Raw genomic sequence first — 21522 nt, forward strand, 5'->3', positions numbered from 1 at the left:
GTTTCACTTTACACCATGTTTGATAAATCTCCCCCAGTGAGCATACTTCCATACTGGTGGTTAGAGGAAGACACGTATATTAGAGAATGAGAGCACATACTGTATACTGCTTGGAAATTTATTTGATATAAAAAAAATCAGAATTTTCCCTTTCGGATTTGCTAGGTGTATAATTGTGCACAATACACAACCAATTCTCTGTTTCAGCCGCTCGTGATCGTGTGCCTTTTGAGACAAATAAAGTTGGACATAAAATCTGATTTTCTCCCAGCGTATCCTGCTGTTTTCGCCAAGAATATAACCTGCCAGTAAAAGTATTCACCTCTTCCTTCTAATTGTTTGTTAGAGATAGATTTTTCGTTTAAAGTGGTAATCAAGCTAAAATATTTTTCTTTCAAATCAACCAGTTTCATAACGTTATATAGATTTGTAATTTACTTCTATTTAAAAATTTCAAGGCTTTGCATACTTTTCAGCTGCTGTATGTCCTGCAGGAAGTGGTGTATTTTTTCCGGTCTGACACAGTTTTCTCTGCTGCCACCTCTGTCCGTGTCAGGAACTGTCCAGAGCAGAAGAGGTTTTCTGTGGGAATTTGTTGCTGCTCTGGACAGTTCCTGACATGGACAGAGGTGGCAGCTGAGAGCACTGTGTCAGACTGGAAAGAAAAAAAAAAACACAACACCCCCCCTCCTCTAGCGAACGGGCCCAAACGTCCACTAAAGCTACACCACTGTTAATACTGTGTTAATACTACTATCAAGATCACATCACTAAATGTCTATAGACAATATACAGAATACCTACTGTAACCACTATGCATAAATCAGTAGTACATAGAGATATCTCCATGTACTACTGATTTACCTTTCAGAAGCTGATCCTAATACATCTTGGGCACAAATCGTCTGAGTTGCATCAACTTGCCACAACTGGTTGCCAATAACTGTTGAGAAGGGAAAAAGGGAGAACTGATTCCTGATCTATTCCAGCCAATTTCAATTACAGTGAAACCTTGGACTACGAGTAAAATTCATTCCGGGAACGCGGCTGTAATCCAAACCACTCGTATATCAAAGCAAATCTTCCCATAAGTAATAATTTAAACGCAGGGGATTCATTCCACAATGCAAAAATTAGGTAGGTGAGGTGTCCTGTATCAATAGAGAAGACTGTATCAGTAAAGAAGGGGTTAATCAGTTAACTCTCCTTCTACACACAAATAGGTGAAGAGGTTAATTCATGGATCAGCAGCATTGACGTGGACGGGCACAGGAGGAGAGCCAGAAGAGTTGATCGGGTATCAGTGGGTTAAAATGAGAGGGTTCTCTACCCAGTACAGTATCCGGATGGTGACATAGGGGGCTCGTTATTAGGAAGTTCTTAGCTTGTCTTACAGCGCAAAGCAAGTTACTGGTAATCCCAGGTTTCACTGTAAATGTAACCTGTAATCTTAACGACGCATGACAAGTATACTCGTCATGCGCCGTTAAGGGTAAACAGAGGGCTCCTGGCACAAGCCATCTCTTAAGCGTACGGTTCCCGGTTGCTATGTTCAGCTGAGGACTGCATGAATTAGCCGGCGCGGCCTATCCTGGCTATCTAACTATATAAATGCAGCTGTCAAAACTGACAGCTGCATTTAAATAGTGCTTGTCCCTTTGTCCCTGGTGTCTATTGGTGGGCAAAGCGATCGCAGAGGGGAGATCCCTTCTACTGAGCCGGCTGGGGCTCAGTGTCTGAATTACGCTGATCCTGGCACGGCAATCAGTGCATCTGTCTGCAGCAGACCAAAGTAATAGAGCACTGATCTGATGGATCAGTGCTCTATTATATACACAGCATTGATCTTAATGGGAGACCAGTGCTGTGTATATAGAAGTCCCCCAGGTTAAGTGTTTTTATTAATAAAAAAATCCCCTACCCTAATAAAAGTTTTAATCACCCCCCTTTTCTCATTTTAGAAATAAAAATAAATAAATTGAAAAATTGACATATTTGGTATCGCTGCCTGCGTAATCACCCAAACTATTAAAATATCACATTCCTGATCTTGCACGGTAAGCGCAAGAATCCGCCAAAATAAAAAATTGCGCATTTTTGTTTACATCAAATCCAGAAAAAATTGTAATAAAAAGTGTTCAAAAAGTCGCATATATGTACACAAGGTACCAAAAAAAAAAGAGATTGTGGTGCAAAAAATGACACCTCATAGACCAAACAATAAAAGCGTTATAAGGATGGGAATAGAGTAATTTTAAAGACATTTAATTTTTTAAGATTTAAAATTTAAAATAAGTTACATATCGTTGTAATCGTACTGACTTGAGGAACATATCTAGCATATCAGTTTTACCATAGGCCAACGGCGTAAACACGAAACCTCTCAAAATATAAAGAATTGCACCTTTTTTCAATTTAACTGCACAAATAATTTTTTTTTCTGGTTTTGCAGTGTATTTTATGAAAAAATTAAGTCTGTAATTGCAAAGTGTAATTGGTGTAGCAAAAAATAAGGGCTCATGTGGGTCTGTAGTTGAAAATATGGAAGCGCTATGGCCTTTTAAACAGGAGGAGGAAAAAACAAAAGCGCAAAAATGAAAACTGGCTCCGTCACTAAAGGGTTAATAGTAATCCCTCTTCTCATACAAGCTAAACCTTTGGCTGTCCAGGCATGATGGGAGTTGTAGTTTTGCAACAGCTGGAGAGCCAAGGTTCCCTACCCCTGGAACTGACCCCTGGACACCTACTCTACACCTGTCTATATATTTTTTACACAATCAAACAAGTAAAATAAAAAGGTAAATATTGATAGAATTAGTAAATAACAGTGCTATAGATGGCTGCTCGCTATAGGGCCCTATACAAGGCCGGAGATTATAGGGCCGTATATAAGGCCGGAGATTATAGGGCCGTATATAAAGCCGGAGATTATAGGGCCCTATACGGCAGGAGATTATAGGGCCCTATACGGCAGGAGATTATAGGGCCCTATACGGCAGGAGATTATAGGGCCCTATACGGCAGGAGATTATAGGGCCCTATACGGCAGGAGATTATAGGGCCCTATACGGTAGTAGATTATAGGGCCCTATATAAGGCAGGAGATTATAGGGCCGTATATAAGGAGGGAGATTATTGGACCATATATAATGCAGGAGATTATAGGGCCCTATATAAAGCAGGAGATTATAGATCCCTATATAAGGCAGGAGATTATAGGGCCCTATACGGCAGGAGATTATAGGGCCCTATACGGCAGGAGATTATAGGACCATATATAAGGCAGGAGATTATTGGACCATATATAAGGCAGGAGATTATTGGACCATATATAAGGCAGGAGATTATAGGGCCCTATATAAAGCAGGAGATTATTGGACCATATATAAGGACGGAGATTATAGGGCCCTATATAAGGCAGGAGATTATATGGCCCTATATAAGGCAGGAGATTATAGGGCCCTATATAAGGCAGGAGATTATTGGACCATATATAAGGCAGGAGATTATAGGGCCCTATATAAGGCAGAAGATTATAGGGCCCTATATAAAGCAGGAGATTATAGGGCCCTATATAAGGCAGGAGATTATTGGACCATATATAAGGCAGGAGATTATAGGGCCCTATATAAAGCAGGAGATTATAGATCCTTATATAAGGACAGAGATTATAGGGCCCTATATAAAGCAGGAGATTATTGGACCATATATAAGGCAGGAGATTATAGGGCCCTATATAAGGCAGGAGATTATAGGGCCCTATATAAAGCAGGAGATTATAGGGCCCTATATAAGGCAGGAGATTATTGGACCATATATAAGGCAGGAGATTATAGGGCCCTATATAAGGACGGAGATTATAGGGCCCTATATAAGGCAGAATATTATAGGGCCCTATATAAAGCAGGAGATTATAGGGCCCTATATAAAGCAGGAGATTATAGATCCTTATATAAGGACAGAGATTATAGGGCCCTATATAAAGCAGGAGATTATTGGACCATATGTAAGGCAGGAGATTATAGGGCCCTATATAAGGCAGGAGATTATAGGGCCCTATATAAGGCAGGAGATTATAGGGCCCTATATAAGGACGGAGATTATAGGGCCCTATATAAGGCAGGAGATTATAGGGCCCTATATAAAGCAGGAGATTATAGGGCCCTATATAAGGCAGGAGATTATAGGGCCCTATATAAAGCAGGAGATTATAGGGCCCTATATAAGGACAGAGATTATAGGGCCCTATATAAGGCAGGATATTATAGGGCCCTATATAAAGCAGGAGATTATAGGGCCCTATATAAGGCAGGAGATTATAGGGCCCTATATAAGGCAGGAGATTATAGGGCCCTATATAAGGACGGAGATTATAGGGCCCTATATAAAGCAGGAGATTATAGGGCCCTATATAAGGCAGGAGATTATAGGGCCCTATATAAGGCAGGAGATTATAGGGCCCTATATAAATCAGGAGATTATTGGACCATATATAAGGCAGGAGATTATAGGGCCCTATATAAAGCAGGAGATTATAGGGCCATATATAAGGACAGAGATTATAGGGCCGTATATAAGGCAGGAGATTACCATGCAAAGATCTCACAAAACACAATCTAAAAGGTTCCAGGACCGCAAATGAATTGCAACATTATGCAGAATTAGTGAACCCTTTATAGCTTTTCATACAGCATAAGAAATCCATATAATGAGAGGGAACAGATTGCAGTAATACTGCAGCTTCCTCCATTGTGCAGACGCCGCCGCTCGGCATAAAATAATAAACTGCTTTATTTAACCTGAATTATTCTCCTCCCGAAAGCAGAAGGACGACCACCATTCCGAATTTACTAATCTTCTTATTGACTTATTGGCACTTACCCTAAACGTCTCCAATGGATCACACGGTTTATTCCTCGTAAATGCAAATCACCCCCCCTCCCTATGGGCTGTTTAATATACCGCAGCTCATTTACTATGTGTGTTTTGCTGTAATACACAGAAACTATTAAGATTACATATGGGAATATTAAAACCTTTTTGGTCGCTGCCAGTTCATCTTTCAAAATAATTTTACTGCCCTGAAGTTCTCTGGTCTAAATGGACCTTACAAATGGGAGCCGCTTGTTTTATTCACTTTGAATGATTTGGTGCGGTGCATTAGAGCATTAGAAGAGGACTGTATTAAATCATCTCTAATAAGATCGACTCTGTCAGATGCACTGCAATATTTGTGTTACATAGAAGCAGATCCATCTTCCCGCAAATGGGATGGGATTGGAGGGGGGCAACGTCTTTACTGAAGCAATGCATCATTATGGGGGGCTTCATATAAAGCAGACTTGGGTTATATATTCAGACTAAATGGAAAAGCGGCGTTCAGTCATCTCCTTGTAAATGTGGCGTTCACCTCAAGTCTGCCAGACGGAAAACTGTGTTCTACAAAACTGAAGACAACCAAGGAAACCTCTGGCGGGGAGAGGACACTTTCTTATGGGCAAAATCCTTCTCCGACCTCCACATCATAAATACTGCGGAAGAATTTATTTTAAAAAATCATTTTACATCTAGATTTGGTCTCCGCCGCATTAAGGAGTGATGGTCATCTTCTAGCAAGAATATTCAAGGGTACAGGTGGCAGTGCCATGTCATGGAACTTTTGCGCTTTTTGCGGACAAAAGCAGAAGTTACTGCTAATCTCTTAGGGTCCTATTGCACTGAGCGATTTTTAATGATTAACGACTAACGATAAAGGATTGCAAACGAGATTGTTTATCGTTAACCTGAAATCGTTCACTATATTACACAGAATGATAATCATTATTGCGATCGTTACTATGATCGTTATTGCGATCGTTACTATGATCGTTTTTTCCTTCTGATCCCAGAAAAACAATGAACAATGTGCAATTACACTGAACGAGTAGTGAGAAAACACGGAACTTGAGGGAACGAACGTGGAATTACAGCGAACGATTAGCGAACAATTACCGATAATTTTAGGTTCATATCTAAATCAATGATACGAACGATTTTTCGATCGTTGCCTGCAATTACACTGAATGATTATCGTTTAAATTCGAACGATTTAACGATAATCGTCCAGTGTAATAGGGCCCTTACCTTGTCCATCATGTCCTATACTGTACTACTACCCTTACTACTATTACTTCTACCCTACACAGCCGCACATCTTCTGCCTCATCCATCATGTGTTAGGCTATGTTCACACAACATATTTTTACGTATTTCTACGGCTGTTGTTGCCGATTGCAACAACGGCCGTAGTTAATACAGGAAAATACACTGGCCGAGTGTCTATGGGATCCCGACTGGAGCTAGCAGCTGCAGCCGCAAGCTTCGTAGCGTGCAGTGGGGAGTTCTGATGCAGGTGCGCACGGATGTGCCCGCATCAGAACTCTGCGGGCCGAAAGATCATCCAGCCGACACTGCAGTAGCGGCTGGGATGATCTTTTCAGAGACCGGCCGCTCCGTGACCCGGCCGGGTCACGGAACGGCCAGTCTCTTACTACCACTACTATGACCACTACTACTAGTATTACTACTGCTACTGCTGCTACTACTACCACCCCTAGTCAGCTGCACATCTCCTGCCTTGTCCATCATGTGTCCATCTCCCATTCGGAGGGGATTCTGGCTCGGCTAGTAATCTCCAGCAATTTATTCCATCTGCTTATGTTAAACGAGATAGCCGTCTTGGTGCATAACAAGCCACACTGGTGAAGAGGTGCTCCTGACCATAGAGGACATGTTGAGGTCACAGCAGGACTTCTGCAGGACAGTACATTGATAAAGTGTGCACAGTCACAGGATAGAAAAAGTCATGAACCCCAATATAGCACAGGACCACAAAAAGCATAAAATATTAATACAGCGAAAACATAACTTGTTAACAATTTTTCGAAGACTTTCTTAAAAAAAAAAAAATCCAAGCACTTACGTCAATGAATATTTTATCATCCTTTTTTGATGGATGGCGTTTTTCTTCAGAAAAAAATAAATAAATAGCCCGAGGGTTGAATATTTTATAATTTCATTAAAAATATTAATTGCTTGGAGCTGAGGAATAATGAAGTGGAAATATCCCGAAACCTAAAAGCCTTTTGGAAAATGGAGTTCACCATGGCTTAATCAGCTATTAAATGCAATGTTTATGCAGCTGTCACATCCGATAGAAAATGTCAAAGCCACTTAGGTTCTCGTAAGATTAAAGAAAAACTCCGGTCATTACGCCACTTCGCAATTGATAAAGACCCCATACCGTAGCGCAGATGACCAGGCTTACTCATTGCGTTGGGTCATATGACACATAATTTCCTTCAAAAACCATTCTGACCTTTGAGCGCCGATGAGATGAAGCATGACGCGCTCTCGTCCACTTACAGCTCTGGGGAAAAATGTAATTACGGGGTATCTTAAAGGGTATCTCTGTCCAAAAATGAAAACCTGACTATGGTCATCAGTCGTGAGACCCTCTTCCCCTCTCTTGTTATGCGTGGCAGATTGACAACCATCATGTCACTACTTCTTGAGGGAGATTTATCAAACATGGTGCAAAGTGAAAGTGGCTCAGTTGCCCCTAGCAACCAATCAGATTCCACCTTTCATTTTTCAAAGAGTCTGTGAGGAATGGAAGGTGGAATCTGATTGGTTGCTAGGGGCAACTGAGCCAGTTTCACTTTGCACCATGTTTGATAAATCTCTCTCATGAAGTAGTGACATGATGGTTGTCAATCCCGGGTCCCGTACTGCTGTCTGCCACATTCAGGAGGGGATAAAAGGAGAGAAAGGAGTATGTGTCCTTACCAGGAGGGAGCCATGGTGGGATCTCCATTGTAAAAAGGTGGAACCCGCATCCATCCAACATTTATGAATAACCTCAGCAGTCTCATGAAATACTACTGGCATCATGGCTGCCTTCATGGAGTGATGACGCCAATAATACTGCATAAAACCACTGAGGTCACTGATCATGTGTTTGCCGCTAGTAAACAGAGACCACCAGAGGATCATACAGGTGAGTAAAGCTTTTTGTGGTATTATATTACATTTGAGCCATTTATTCAAAAATTTTAAAAGGTGGATAAGCCCTTTAAAGGGGTTATCCAGGTAACAAAAACAATATTCTAAACAATCCCCCTTTAAAAACCACCCTATGTCTAATATACATGTATAACCTATTTTGACCCCTTTCCCTGGTTTTTTCTCGTTCCTATCTGCTCTGGATGTCTAAAATCCTCTACTCTGACCATGCTCAGCTCCCCTCCCCTTTGTAGTCACAGGGCATGTGATCTCCGCTCTGGGGGCCGGGTTAGCTGTCTATTGACTTGGTAACCCAACCCCTAGGAGACATCGTCCGCATTATCCCCATGCACCTGTGCTGCTTCCATAGACTTACATGTGTCCCTGAGCCTAGGTTTCTGTAATATGAAAAGCTATAATTTTATCTCTGCTTGTTGTCAGTGAATGCAGGCATATGTACCTGTCTTTGTGTCACAGCTCTGTATATTTTAAGTGTTATAGATGTTCTTAGAGTCTGGGTGGAACTAGGATGTTTTCATTCACAGTCAGCAAGCAGAGAACTAAACCTACACTACACCCCCGGTAAATGGATGTCCGTTATGCAGCACATAGCTACACCAGGCGGGTGTCAGCTCTGCTACATCATCAGCTAGTATGGAATACATATTGGGGTGATGTGATGCAAAATCAGTGAAAAGAAACAGTCCTGTGTGTTCTGTGCAATAGTAAACATATATCCATACAAATAACTACCTAAATCTTTACTTCTCTTCTCCATGTCCCAATGTGATCCAGCACCTAAGCAGTTAACTTTCCATATACCAAGAAAAGCAAATCTCGTTTCCTCGTGTAATCTTTTTTGTTGCCTTTGAAATGTTTCCAAAGGATTCATTCTATAAAATGAGAAGAAAACAAAGATCATTAATCATTCACAATACAAGTCATAGCCATAATGTTCTGTGCATGTTAATTTCATTTAATATAATCTAATTGCCTGCTATTGCTTAGGTCCTTGCTTAGGATGCAGAATCTCCACTGGATCAATATTGTCATTGCGGTAACATCATTAGTTGATGTACAAACAGGGCATTGTTACCGATTACCGCGGCTTGTGGACAAGAATACTGAGAATTGTAGAGATATCATGGCCGGGGAATTAATTCATGGAATAGGTCAGGTGTAACGTCCATAAAACGTACAATCTTTAATATATGTTATCCCTTTCCAAAGGTTGCTACAACGGGGAAATGATTAGGCACGATGTTTCGGCTGATCGGCTGCTCTTAAAGGGGTATTCCTAACTCCAAAGTCTATTCTCTAGAATAGGAGATTACAAGCTGGTCCGTGGAGGGTCTGACTATTGGGACCCCCCTGACTATTAGGACCCCCCTGACTATTGGGACCCTCCCAAGAATAAAGGAAAATTGTCCCTCAGTGCACCACAGCTAGTGCTCCAACAGTCAGTCCCCACCAATCTGCTTATCCTCCTCTATCCTGTGGAGAGGAAATCACTTTTGAGGATGGGAATACCCGAGAAACCAAGATGAGTGGACATGGAAACAATTTTTAGGCATTACTCTCTATATACACATGACTTTAAGGCCATGTTCACACAACGTATGTTTAACACAAATCATGGCCGTTGTTGCAATTTGCAACAACGGCAGTGATTTATTAAAAAAAGATACATTGCATTAGATTGAATGGAATCCCAGCCAGAGCGTATACGCGTGTCAGTTTTCTGCGGCCGTTATTCATTGAATAGCAGCCGCACAGACATTGTCAGTTCACACAATGGAGCGTGCGTCTCCGGCCGCACACTCCATTGTGTACACATGTGCGCCCGCATCCTAATTTATCAGAAATTAAGATTGTCCGGCCGGTACTCCAGTACCAGCCAGGATGGTCTTCTCTGACACCGGCCGTTCTATGACCATGTGGACATGGCCTAAGACTAGAGATGAGCAAACCATGAGTACGCTTGGGTTCATCCAAACTTGAGCTCTCTGCATTTAATTACCGGTGGCTGAAGAAGTTGGACACAACTCTAAGGAACCGGAAAGATGAGGTACGCAGCTGTAGGGAGATATCAGGAGGATCATTTGCACAAACTTGCTGATAGTTTCCCTTTAAATGAACCGCACTAAAAAAGCTAAACAATTGCAGGTTGTTTTAGTGTGGTTCAGCAAGTTTGATCATTAATACTTACCTGTCCATACTCCTCCGGTGTCCCCTGCTGATCACAGCCGCCTTCCTGACTGAGGTGGTGCTGCCCCATCAGTCAGTGATTGGCTGAGCAGGTTGTCACTCTCATCCCGGGTCCCGTCTCAGTCAGTGATTGTCTGAGGGGGGTTGAAGGCAGCTGCAATCAGCAGGAGACCCATAAGAGGACAACAGGGAAGCACAGACAGGTGAGTATACCTTTTTTTTTGTTTGTTTTCTATGTATATTAAATTGTGCGGCCACTGTCTCGGACTGAGTTTGTTACAAAAAATTTCATAACGAATCTCGGTTTGTGAATTTCAGTTCGCTCATCTGTACTGTAACATTACTTTTAGTATTATGCTGACCTATGTATGTAGTATTGTTATAATAGAAGAAAATGTCATCCCAGTTGCTGAGAAAAAGATAAAGGATATAGAGGATGAAACTTTAATAATCAGCATATTCTGGCACAACTACTATTTATACTCACATGAAAACCCATATTAAATTAATGTTCATTACCCCTTAAAATTCTGGTAATAGATAAATCTGCAGGTGATGGGATTGAAATGAGACTCTGCCAAGTGAGTAATTAGAAAATTGTATGTCATGGGAGCAGAACACAAAACAAACAGAATTACTCAACAGGTAAATTTCCAATTAAAATTTCAAAACCACCGGCATAAAATCAAAGCGCGGAGCTATGAAATGTAACGGAGGGGATCTGCGGCTTTTAATTTTCAAATAAATCATTTGCATGGTGAGTGAATTCAATGGAAGTGCGAGTTACCTTGAGTCTCGTAAGAGGGTGGTCGAGTATTTCTCCTTAAAAGAAAAAGACTGCATCCCTTTTTTTTTTCTTTCATGACAGTAGAATAAAATGCTCGATGGTGACAAATCTCACATAATCCACAGACACTTGGTGCTTACACTTTATCCTACTTGAATATTTCAGTTTTAATAAAACACTCTTTCAGGTCAGTGTTGACTTCACAGGTGCTTCTGGTTTGTGTTAAAGGGGTTGTTCACCCCCCCAAAAAATCCTTTAAATCAACTGGTGGCAGAGATTTGTAATCTACTTCTATAAAAAAAAAATTCAAGTCCTCCAGTACTTATCAGTTGCTGTATGTCCTGCAGGAAGGGGTGTTTTCTTTCCAGTCTGACACAGTGTTCTCTGCTACCACCTCTGTCTATGTCAGGAACTGTCCAGAGCAGTAGCAAATCACCATAGAAAACCTTGCCTGCTTTCCAGACTGGAAGGAATACACCACTTTCTGCAGGGCATACAGCAGCTGATAAGTACTGGAAGACTTTTTTTTTATAGAAGTAAATTACAAATCTCTGTTGATTTGAAAGAAAAAAATTTGGCAAACAACCCCTTTAACTTCACACAACTGCTTACAATTATTCATGGATAGATAGAGGTTTGATTGCCTATTGTTTTTACCTATGAGGAATTTCAGTAAGAGTTTTAGGTTAGTCCAAGGTGTCCAAGTTTTTGAGAATGATAAAAATGTATTTCTACGAGAGGAAACCACTTGCTCCACCCTGTGGTAAGTAATTGACTAGGCTGTGAGGCTCTGATAACACAAGAGGAGAGTTTTCTATTTTTCTGCTATCATGTTTCTAGCAGAATAATATGTGAAATTGGCACAACTATATAAGTACAGGTAACTAAATTTTGGAGAGGGGAGGGGTGGAGGGAGATGAGGCACCAAAACAGGACAAAAAAAGAGTTAATTTACAGCTACATCACCGGGCTATCTCCTCTGAAGTCAGGACTGACCTCTCTGACCTCTGAATACCGGCTTTCACACAGCTCCCACTGTGTAATCCTTTGTTCTCTGCTTCCTGGTTGTGACTAATCTCCCTCCTTCCCCTCCCCCCTTCATAGGTTACACAGAGCCCAACTGATGTAAAAGAGTCGAGATTTCCTGATAATGATCAGTGAATGAGAGAGAGGAGGGGGGGGGGCTGTGGAAAGTCTTTTTGAATGCAGATAATGATATATTTGCCTAATAAACCCAATTACAAAGTTTCTTGAAATCACCTGTACTATTGATTTCTGCAAAAAAAAAATTTTTCATATATATATATATATATATATATATATATATATATATATATATATATGACAGTGACACTTTAAGTCTTATTTTAAATGCATGGTAAGCAAATAAAAAGAACTACATGACATGACACCTAGGGGGACATTTATTAAGGAGACTAATGTGTGCAACTCTTCTAATGAGGATTGGTGTGTATTTTGTTCCAATATCTTGCAACTGATTTTTTTAAAATGTAGCACTGCCATAATGAATGTATCTAAGTAAAAAGTCACAAAATTGCAAAAATTCCCCAAGCATATTCACCTGCTACTGACCAGACGTAGGCCTGCACCTGTTTGTGCGACTTTTTAAAAAGTCGCAAATGATAAATTGGGCACTAATCCCAGATTATGCAAACTTTTGGGTAAATACTCAGAACCGGCAGATTAAAAAAAAAAGTTGTATCTAAAAAATATTCACCTGTCGATTACTGGTTCATAAATAGAACTTAGGCCAAAAATGGTTGAAAAATCCAATTATTCACTGGAAAATAGGCGCAAAAGCCTTGATAAATTTCCCCCCTAGTGTTCAGTATTAGAGTGGTCACCTGTGCCCAGTCCACAAGGCCATACAACTGAAATAACCAGGTAACGCTACAGATCTCAGGGCAACCATTCATAGTCTGCTGCTCACCAACCCCTACTGATTGTAGTTGCCTAAAGAGTCACTGTCATTAAAAATAACTTTTGTCATGTTGTCAGTCATCAGCCCCCAGCTATGTCTCCTGGGTCTGTACTGAGACTCGTTGCAATCAATAACTTTTGGCATGCCTGATGACATGTCAAAAGTTATATTTAATGACAGGTATTCTTTAACACTTTCATGACCATGGGTCATTGAGACGTCAACGCCCAGGTCGTTTTTGGCCTTCAGATTATGGGATCTCCTCTGTCCTCTGTCATTGTTAGAAGCAGGGGAGAGAGGGGAGGGGGGCAGAGCTCGCAACAGAGCACCAGTCTTTCCTCCCTTCCCCACCAGCCTTCATAGCCAAGACGCCATGGCTACCATCAGGGCTCTGCGATCACATTGCAGAGCCCCGATTGTTATCAAACAAAGAATTCTCCCTCTATAGAAGAATTCTCCCTCTCAAGCCCTATAGATGCTGCGGTCACATTGACCGCAGTATCTATAGGGTTAACTGTCAGCACCAGAGCGAGGCCCCGGTGTTGAGAGTTCTGTCAGGATCCCGGCTATCCCTGACAGCCACGGATGACACAGGCGCAGCTTCTGTGACTGTGTCATCCTGCATCATAAATTAACATGGCTACAGTATCGGCATAGGGTGCAGTGACGTTAATTTACTGTACAGAGACGGGAGGGGGTTAAGTGTTATAAAACGGCTGTTATCTCCTTTGTTTGCTGGTTAGTGTTGAATTGATCTATGTAAGCAATTGAATGATTGCTTATGGCTATTATCACACAACGTCAAAAATATTGAAAAGGCGGACGATTTTCATATTTTAAAAAATGTCCGTTTTTGCCGCGATTTAACTGACTGCAATGGCAATGCATTGAAGTCAGTGAGAAGACGGACATCCAATGCACACAGTGTATTGAGGGGAGGCCAGACAGCAAAATAACGTCCGTTTTTTTTTTTTGTTTTTTTTTTGCCTCAAAATAACGGGCGTCATTTTAAACGGAGCTCAAAAGATGTTGTGTGAACATAGCCTTTAAAAGACCCCACAGGAAAGTCCAAAAGTGTTTTAAAAAGTTTTAAAAAATGTTTTGAAAACATTCTAATCACCTCCCCCTTTTCCCATTATCCAAAAAAAAAAAAAAAACACATTTGGTATGAATGGTCCTACGTACTATCACATTCCTGATCAATAGTGTAAATTCCCAAAAAAAAGTACAAAGCAATGAAAAAGATGTGAACAAAAAGTCCCATCTGTAAAAAAAAAAAAGCAGGACCAACAAAAACTACAAATCACAGCACATTTCTGTAGGTGCGGGGGGGGGGGAGGTATGGGAGTTAAAACATGGCAATGCATACATTTTTTTAAAAACCTTTTTGTTTTTTTTTCTAGAGTAAATGAAAACGAAAATTCAAGTCAGTTGGGGGTTAAATTTCCATCTCTTCTATTTCTCTTGACATAAAAAGACACTGCTAAAAGAAGCAATATATTGTATTATTCATTTGGAGTATAAAATATATAAAGCATATAAACAAGTAAAACAATTTAAGGCTATGTAGACGACGTATGTTTTGTTTGGCGTGATGCATCATCTAAGGATTTGCATTCGCTCGCTTATAGATCCGCAGGAACAGATCCGGCGTGATTATAGGATTGTGTTATCCGGTAATGTATTCACAGGACGCCGCCGCCTTGTATCCAGCAAGGCCGGTGGGGATTATTGGAAGTGCCTGGCTGTATTCTAGCTCCTCTCATTGTTACAAGGTGTCTGTGATAACGTTTCATTCGGATCGCTCAATGGCCTTGTTTGATTTCCAACAGAAGTGTTTAACAAGAAAAGGCGGCAGACGCTCAGAAACCCGAGACGCTGTTTACAAGTTTTCTTTCAATGATCTTCTTATATCCGGCTATAATGGAAAATGATTGTCTCGTTATGTGATGTACTAAAATCACACTGAAAATTAAACACCGGTATCATACCTCCTGCCGCGTGCCACAAACACCCTGGACTACCTGTGAATTATCTTTTCTATAACGTGGAATAGACATCATAGGGATATTGCTGTTTAGAGCAGAATTATTAATGCAAGAGCAATAGTATAATATCACAATGTAGCAGCAGGGTAAGCCTTAAATGTGGGGTTTATAGCTCAACAAAACATTAAGAAAAAGTCTACAGGAAGTGGTGTATTCTCTCCAGTCTGGCACAGTGCTCTCTGCTGCCACCGCTGTCCGTGTCAGGAACTGTGCAGAGCAGGAGAGGTTTTCTATGGGGATTTGCTACTGCTCTGGACAGTTCCTGACATGGACAAAGGTGGCAGCAGAGAGCACTGTGTCAGACTGGAAACAATACACCACATCCTGCAGGACATAGAGCAGTTGATAAGTACTAGAAGAATTGGGATTTTTTGCTTGTTTTTTAAATAGACGTCATTTACAAATCTGTGTGTTTTTTTTTCCTCTCAAGCACCCCTTTAAGACTGAAGAAGAAAACTCAGGCTGGGTTCACTGACCATGGGGCTGTCCTGTCTCAGTCAGTGATTGGATAAGCAGGCTTTCACTCCCAAAACAAGTTTGTCTCATAAGTAGAGGCTCTGCAGTCAGTGGGGGGGCATCGGCAACACCAGAGAAGGACAGGTAAGGATAGCGATTATTGTTTCATATGCAGCAGCAGCCATATATTAAAAAAGGGCAAAGTATGAACATGACTCTATGAAACATGACAGCATGAAGTACGAAACAGTAGAGCTAGCAGTATTATACTATCAGCACCAAGAATTAAGATTGTATAACATTCAAGAAAAAAAAATGCGCAGGGTGCAATCATCAACAGGGTTTAAATTTTAACAAAATTTGACCCAACAAAATTCTAATTTGAAAATCACCCAGAAAGAGACCTGAACTGAATCTGTCAGCTGACACCAGGTTCCAAATTGCTGACACTGTTAGATCAAGTAGACAGTAATTGTACTGCAGAATAAACACTTTTTTTTTACATCGTGGAAGCACAGATGGATATATGAAAGGTATTAGGTGTCTTCTTGACCGAACAGCTACCTAACAATGTCAGCATTTTGGAACCCGAATAGTATCTAAGTATAATAATAATGCTGTATATATACATGTTTGATACAGAACAATACAGTTTTTTGGTGGCACTATTAGATGCAAAACAATGATGCTGTCAACAACAGGATTTCAATTGTCATCACTTAGGCACAAAACAATACTATGTAAATGTTTGACAAAGTGCAAAAAGATCTATTGGCAATTAGATATATGCAATAATACAATGACATTATTACCTTAACATACTAACATCTGCTCCAGAAGGAAGAGGTTATAAGCTCCAAAGTTAAAAATGTTAGTAAAATGTGTGGGGAAAAATTGTCACTTGGACACAGACTGAAGTATAAAGTGAATACATTTTACCTTTACCCTTTGTAGCATCAGTATGAGCATTTGCTCCCATGTAAGTGGGTTGATGATACCATTGATGCTGCTATTGTCCAACGTCTAGAACCAAAGCATTCGTAACCAACCAAAACTTTTTGAGGCCTTTACCATCACTTATATATATATCCAAGATTATTTTGAATCTCCAACTTTCATCCTATAAAAAGTGATACAAACTTTAAACTTTTTACATTAAAACTTAAACCACTTCATCTTCAGTCCAAGTGAACAATACAGAAGGATAGGGATTTTTTTTTTTAAGTGATGAAAAGTGAGCATGACATAGGGTATAGTGATGGAGATGAAGGTAGCCTTTATTAGCATTAAGGGAGATTGTCTTCTTGGTGGACACTTCTGAGACGTTCCATTAATTGTGATAAAAGAAACAGAAGGTGGTTGTGATGTGAAAAGACAAGAAAAGATTCAAGAGTCTCTTTTACTTTGAGCCACATCTACAATCAGGAGAAAATTAGTATCATTATGATAAGAATAATTCTTTATCCTCTTCATTAGGGGAGTAAATGAAAGAGTTCCCATAGCTCTTTACATAAAGAAAGAAGATGTATAATATTAATCATAGGGAGACTTCAGCTCATGGATCATTTTGTTCCATTTAGGTCATTGCCTAGAATCCCATTCATCCCAGAAGAGCTGGAAATTACTGAAGTAAATGCCGCATGGAACGGACAATCATGTTTATTTTTATGTGATTGATACAATTTATAAAAAATTTACATTGTAATTGCTCGAGGACAGCATCAGATAAGGCTACTACAATGTGTCGGCAGCATAGAGCACTGTATATATGTCCGGCTGAAAGGAGAAGTCCAGCAAAAAAATTTTATTAAAATATTGTATTGTATTGCCCCTTAAAAGTTATACAAATTACCATTATACACTTATTACGGGAAATGCTTATAAAGTGCCTTTTTCCCTGCACTTACTACTGCATCAAGGCTTCACTTTCTGTATAACATGGAAATGTCACTTCCTGAATAACATGGTGATGTCACTTCCTGGGTAACATGGTGATGTCACTTCCTGGGTAACATGGTGATGTCACTTCCTGGATAAAATGGTGATGTCACGACCCAACTCCCAGAGCTGTGCGGGCTGTGGCTGCTGGAGAGGATGATGGCAGGGGGACACTGAGGGACACAGGGCACTGGAGGGACACTGAGCATCCCTCTGCCATCATCCTCTCCAGCAGCCACAGCCTGCACAGCTCTGGTAGTGACATCACCATTTTATCCAGGAAGTGACATCGCCATGTTACCCAGAAAGTGACATCACCATGTTATCCAGGAAGTGACATCACCATGTTATCCAGGAAGTGACGCCTTGATGTAGTAGTAAGTGCAGGGAATAACATGGTGATGTCACTTCCTGGGTAACATGGTGATGTCACTTCCTGGGTAACATGGTGATGTCACTTCCTGGATAAAATGGTGATGTCACGACCCAACTCCCAGAGCTGTGCGGGCTGTGGCTGCTGGAGAGGATGATGGCAGGGGGACACTGAGGGACACAGGGTACTGGAGGGACACTGAGCATCCCTCTGCCATCATCCTCTCCAGCAGCCACAGCCTGCACAGCTCTGGTAGTGACATCACCATTTTATCCAGGAAGTGACATCGCCATGTTACCCAGAAAGTGACATCACCATGTTATCCAGGAAGTGACATCACCATGTTATCCAGGAAGTGAAGCCTTGATGTAGTAGTAAGTGCAGGGAATAAAAACACTTTATAAGCATTTCCCGTAATAAGTGTATATTGGGGATTTGTATAACGTTTGAGGGGTAATACAATGCTTTAATAATTTTTTTCGCCGGACTTCTCTTTAAATCTATAGCGTCAAGCTTGTTCAAGTTTGTCTGTACCCAAGCGTGAAGCGTTTGATTAGTGAGGGCTGAAAAAGCTGGATGCAGCCCCAGGGCTCCCTGGAAAACATAAATAAGGCCATAGGCTGTATCCATGTTTTTCAGAACTCCCTAGGGCTACATCCAACTTCTTCAGCCACTGGTAATCAAATGCTGCAGGTTTGGGACAAACCCGAGCGTGCTTGAGGTTCACTCATCTCTACAGGATACCACTAGGCTGGCATTCATCATATTAAAAAGTAGTTGAATCCAATACACCTATCACACCTGTATTATATATTTTTTTATGAAGTTCAATTCATCAAGCCAGTCCTGGGTCCCAAATGGAGGACATAATTCACAGCTGGGTAAATGGTGTTTATGGATCCCGTTAGCACAGGCACCAAGACCTATTCTGGCACTTACATTGAGGGGAATTGGTCAGCCCTAGATCATACTTAGAGAAAAAGAGGCCGTATTAGCCCCATCATACATGCCTCCTTCCTCCTCCATCTCTTCATAACTGGAGAGTTAGCCCTGAGGGGTGGGGGGGGGGGGGGGAGGAGGCAGGCATGCTGCAGCTCAGCACAGCATCTTAGACACTTGAGCTCTGAGCATGATGTAGAGCTGACATATAACCTTTAAACCAAGCCTCCTAGACACTGCGTAACACCCTAACCTAAAAATTCTCCATTAGGTCAGGGTCGCATCTCTTTTTTGGTGGCTGTTTAATGTATACACTGAGAAAAAGTGCCAAAAAAACTCTTACATACTTCATTTTCGGATCATTTAAGTGGATAATCAGGCACCTACAGTGTTGTATTTCCACTTAGCCGTTCAGTTAAACCCACATACAGTAGCATACACCAAGAATAACACCTGGCGTACTGTATACAATAAATGGAGGCAATGACGGATACCTAATCCTGGCATCCATCACCTATCAATAAATATGGCCTCCATTTACCAGATCCCTAGTGAGCTTAGACATGAAGGATCCATTAAACAGATGTCATTATAGCATAGGGGTGATGGATGCCACAATTAGACTTTCATCTAATGAATTCATCACCCATAGACTATAATGGTATATGTTAAATGGCAATTTTTTTGAAAAATTTTTTTTTTAAGGATACTAAGGTATAAAATAATGTGGTGTACGATGGTTTTCCATACTCCTTTTTTTTTTTTTTTTTTGCAGTAGGCCTTTAGCTTATAACCTATGCCCGTATCCATGTTTTCGGGGACTCCCTAGGGCTGCATCCAACTTCCGCAGCCACAGCTAATCTAATATATTCAGGTTTGGACGAACCCAAGCATGCTCAAAGTTTGCTCAACTCGAGTCAGAAATTACACAAAAAAATATTACTCTACGGAAAGAGTAGTAGATGCCTGGAAAAAAACTTCAGATATGGTAGCTAAATCCACAATAATTGAATATAAACCTGCCTGAGATAAACATATAATAATATAATATATAATAATAAGAAGGGAAATACTAAAAGGGCAGATTAGATGGACAAAGGGTCTTTTTCTGCCGACAATCTTCTATGTTTCTGTTCTATCTACTAAATGTGGATCTGAGAGGGTAATAACTCTCCTTGTAAAAAAAAAAAAAAAAAAAAGCCAATTTAGAGAGTCTTATAGGCCAGGCAATGCTCCATGGCAAAAAGATATGCAAATGTAGAACATGTAGAAAGACAAACAACTTATATAGCAGCGATCTGCTGCCGTCACTCCGTGGACCGCCGATATATCCTATGGGCTGCCTGGACAATCAGCGATCACCCGGGCAGTCCCCCCGCAGCTCCTCCAGCCCTCCCGGGCTCACCCGCTCGCTGCTGTATGGAATAGCAGCAGTAGCGAGCGGGAAACGAGGAGTAAACGAGCGCTAACACCGAGTCGGGCCGTGGAATGCGGCCATTAAAGGCACACAGCACTTACAGCTCAGTCTTTTCCCTCTTCCTCTGTGGGCTGATCTCCACACTATATGGTTGAGGACCTGCCGGTCATGTGATCAGGTCCTTAACCCCTCTCTCTCTGCAGGATGCTTACAGGTCCTGCTCCTTCTCCTGTGTCTTCTAATGTTCAGCCCCTTACCCTGCACTACAGGGAGCAGGCTGAACATTACAGTACCGGGCCCCTCTCCCTCTCTGGGCCCCTAGAGACACTGTGGGCCCCTGCACTTGCCCGAGTAAGCCCTGTGATGACGCCGGCCCTGCCATAAGAGGTAGAGAGTGACTTCTAGCAACCAAACCCTACCCTGGTGTCTGATAGATCACCTTTAAAGCCGGGATCCCATAGATGAAGCCTGACAAGGTGAACTACAGTACTACTGATGGTGTCTGAGCTATGATAGATGCTGACACAACATGGCATGGCTTTGATTAGTTCCTATAAGACCTTTATCTGAATTTACAATTAAGAAACTGTTACCTACTTGCCCATATTTCTTCAGATCATTTTATTGATACAAAGCAGTAAGAACAAGCTCCTATTAATATGTATGAGCCGGCATCTTATTATATTAAGGCCTTTCAACATCTTAAATTAGCATACCTTTTATAGCATTTTGCTGTGTATATTAATGTTATGACTTATTGCAAACTCCGGGTCATCCCTGCATTCTATTAAGACAAAATGATCAATCAGAAGCATACGGCTGTCAGTGTGAACGGCGCTATAGGCCGCACGCCTGTCTCTTCTGGGGTTATTTCCTCCGCATGGCATAAAATTTCGTAATTTAAGAGCGTAGTTAAAAATATATGGCCTCCAAGTCCCAAATACAGAAAATACATTATTATAAAATGTGATAATAATATCCGAGCAACATGTCGGCATTTATAAGCGCTTAGACAGCTCCAATACAAACATGCACTCCGCAGAAAGAGAAATAGTCATCGTAATGCAAATTACTCATACTACAGCATTTACATAGCAAATACAAAGTTATACATAAAACATGAAATAAAAGACGAAGGTAAGAAAGCCACTCTTCTGTACGTGCTGAGGTTCACCTTAAAGCACAAATTATCTTAAAGGGGTACTCCGGAGAAAAAGGAACTGGTGTTAGAAAGTTATTCAAGTTTGTAAATTACCTCTATTTAAAATCTCAGGTCTTCCAGTACTTATCAGCTGATGTATGTCCTGCAGGAAGTGAAGTATTCTTTCCAGTCTGACACAGTGCTCTCTGCTGCCACCTCTGTCCATGTCA

At 41.0% G+C, this 21522-nt stretch overlaps 1 long non-coding RNA gene across 2 annotated transcripts in view; it reads left to right on the plus strand.

The window, feature by feature from the left end:
* The window catches only part of LOC138794453 (uncharacterized), a 135094-nt gene that overhangs the window by 81436 nt on the left and 32136 nt on the right, over nt 1–21522 (plus strand). For both annotated transcript variants that reach the window (XR_011363446.1, XR_011363447.1), the window contains one exon: nt 15459–15628. This is a non-coding gene — a long non-coding RNA (uncharacterized lncRNA). The remainder of the gene's footprint in view (nt 1–15458; nt 15629–21522) is intronic.

The sequence above is a fragment of the Dendropsophus ebraccatus genome, chromosome 6, assembly GCF_027789765.1.
Source record: "Dendropsophus ebraccatus isolate aDenEbr1 chromosome 6, aDenEbr1.pat, whole genome shotgun sequence".
NCBI lineage: Eukaryota > Metazoa > Chordata > Amphibia > Anura > Hylidae > Dendropsophus > Dendropsophus ebraccatus.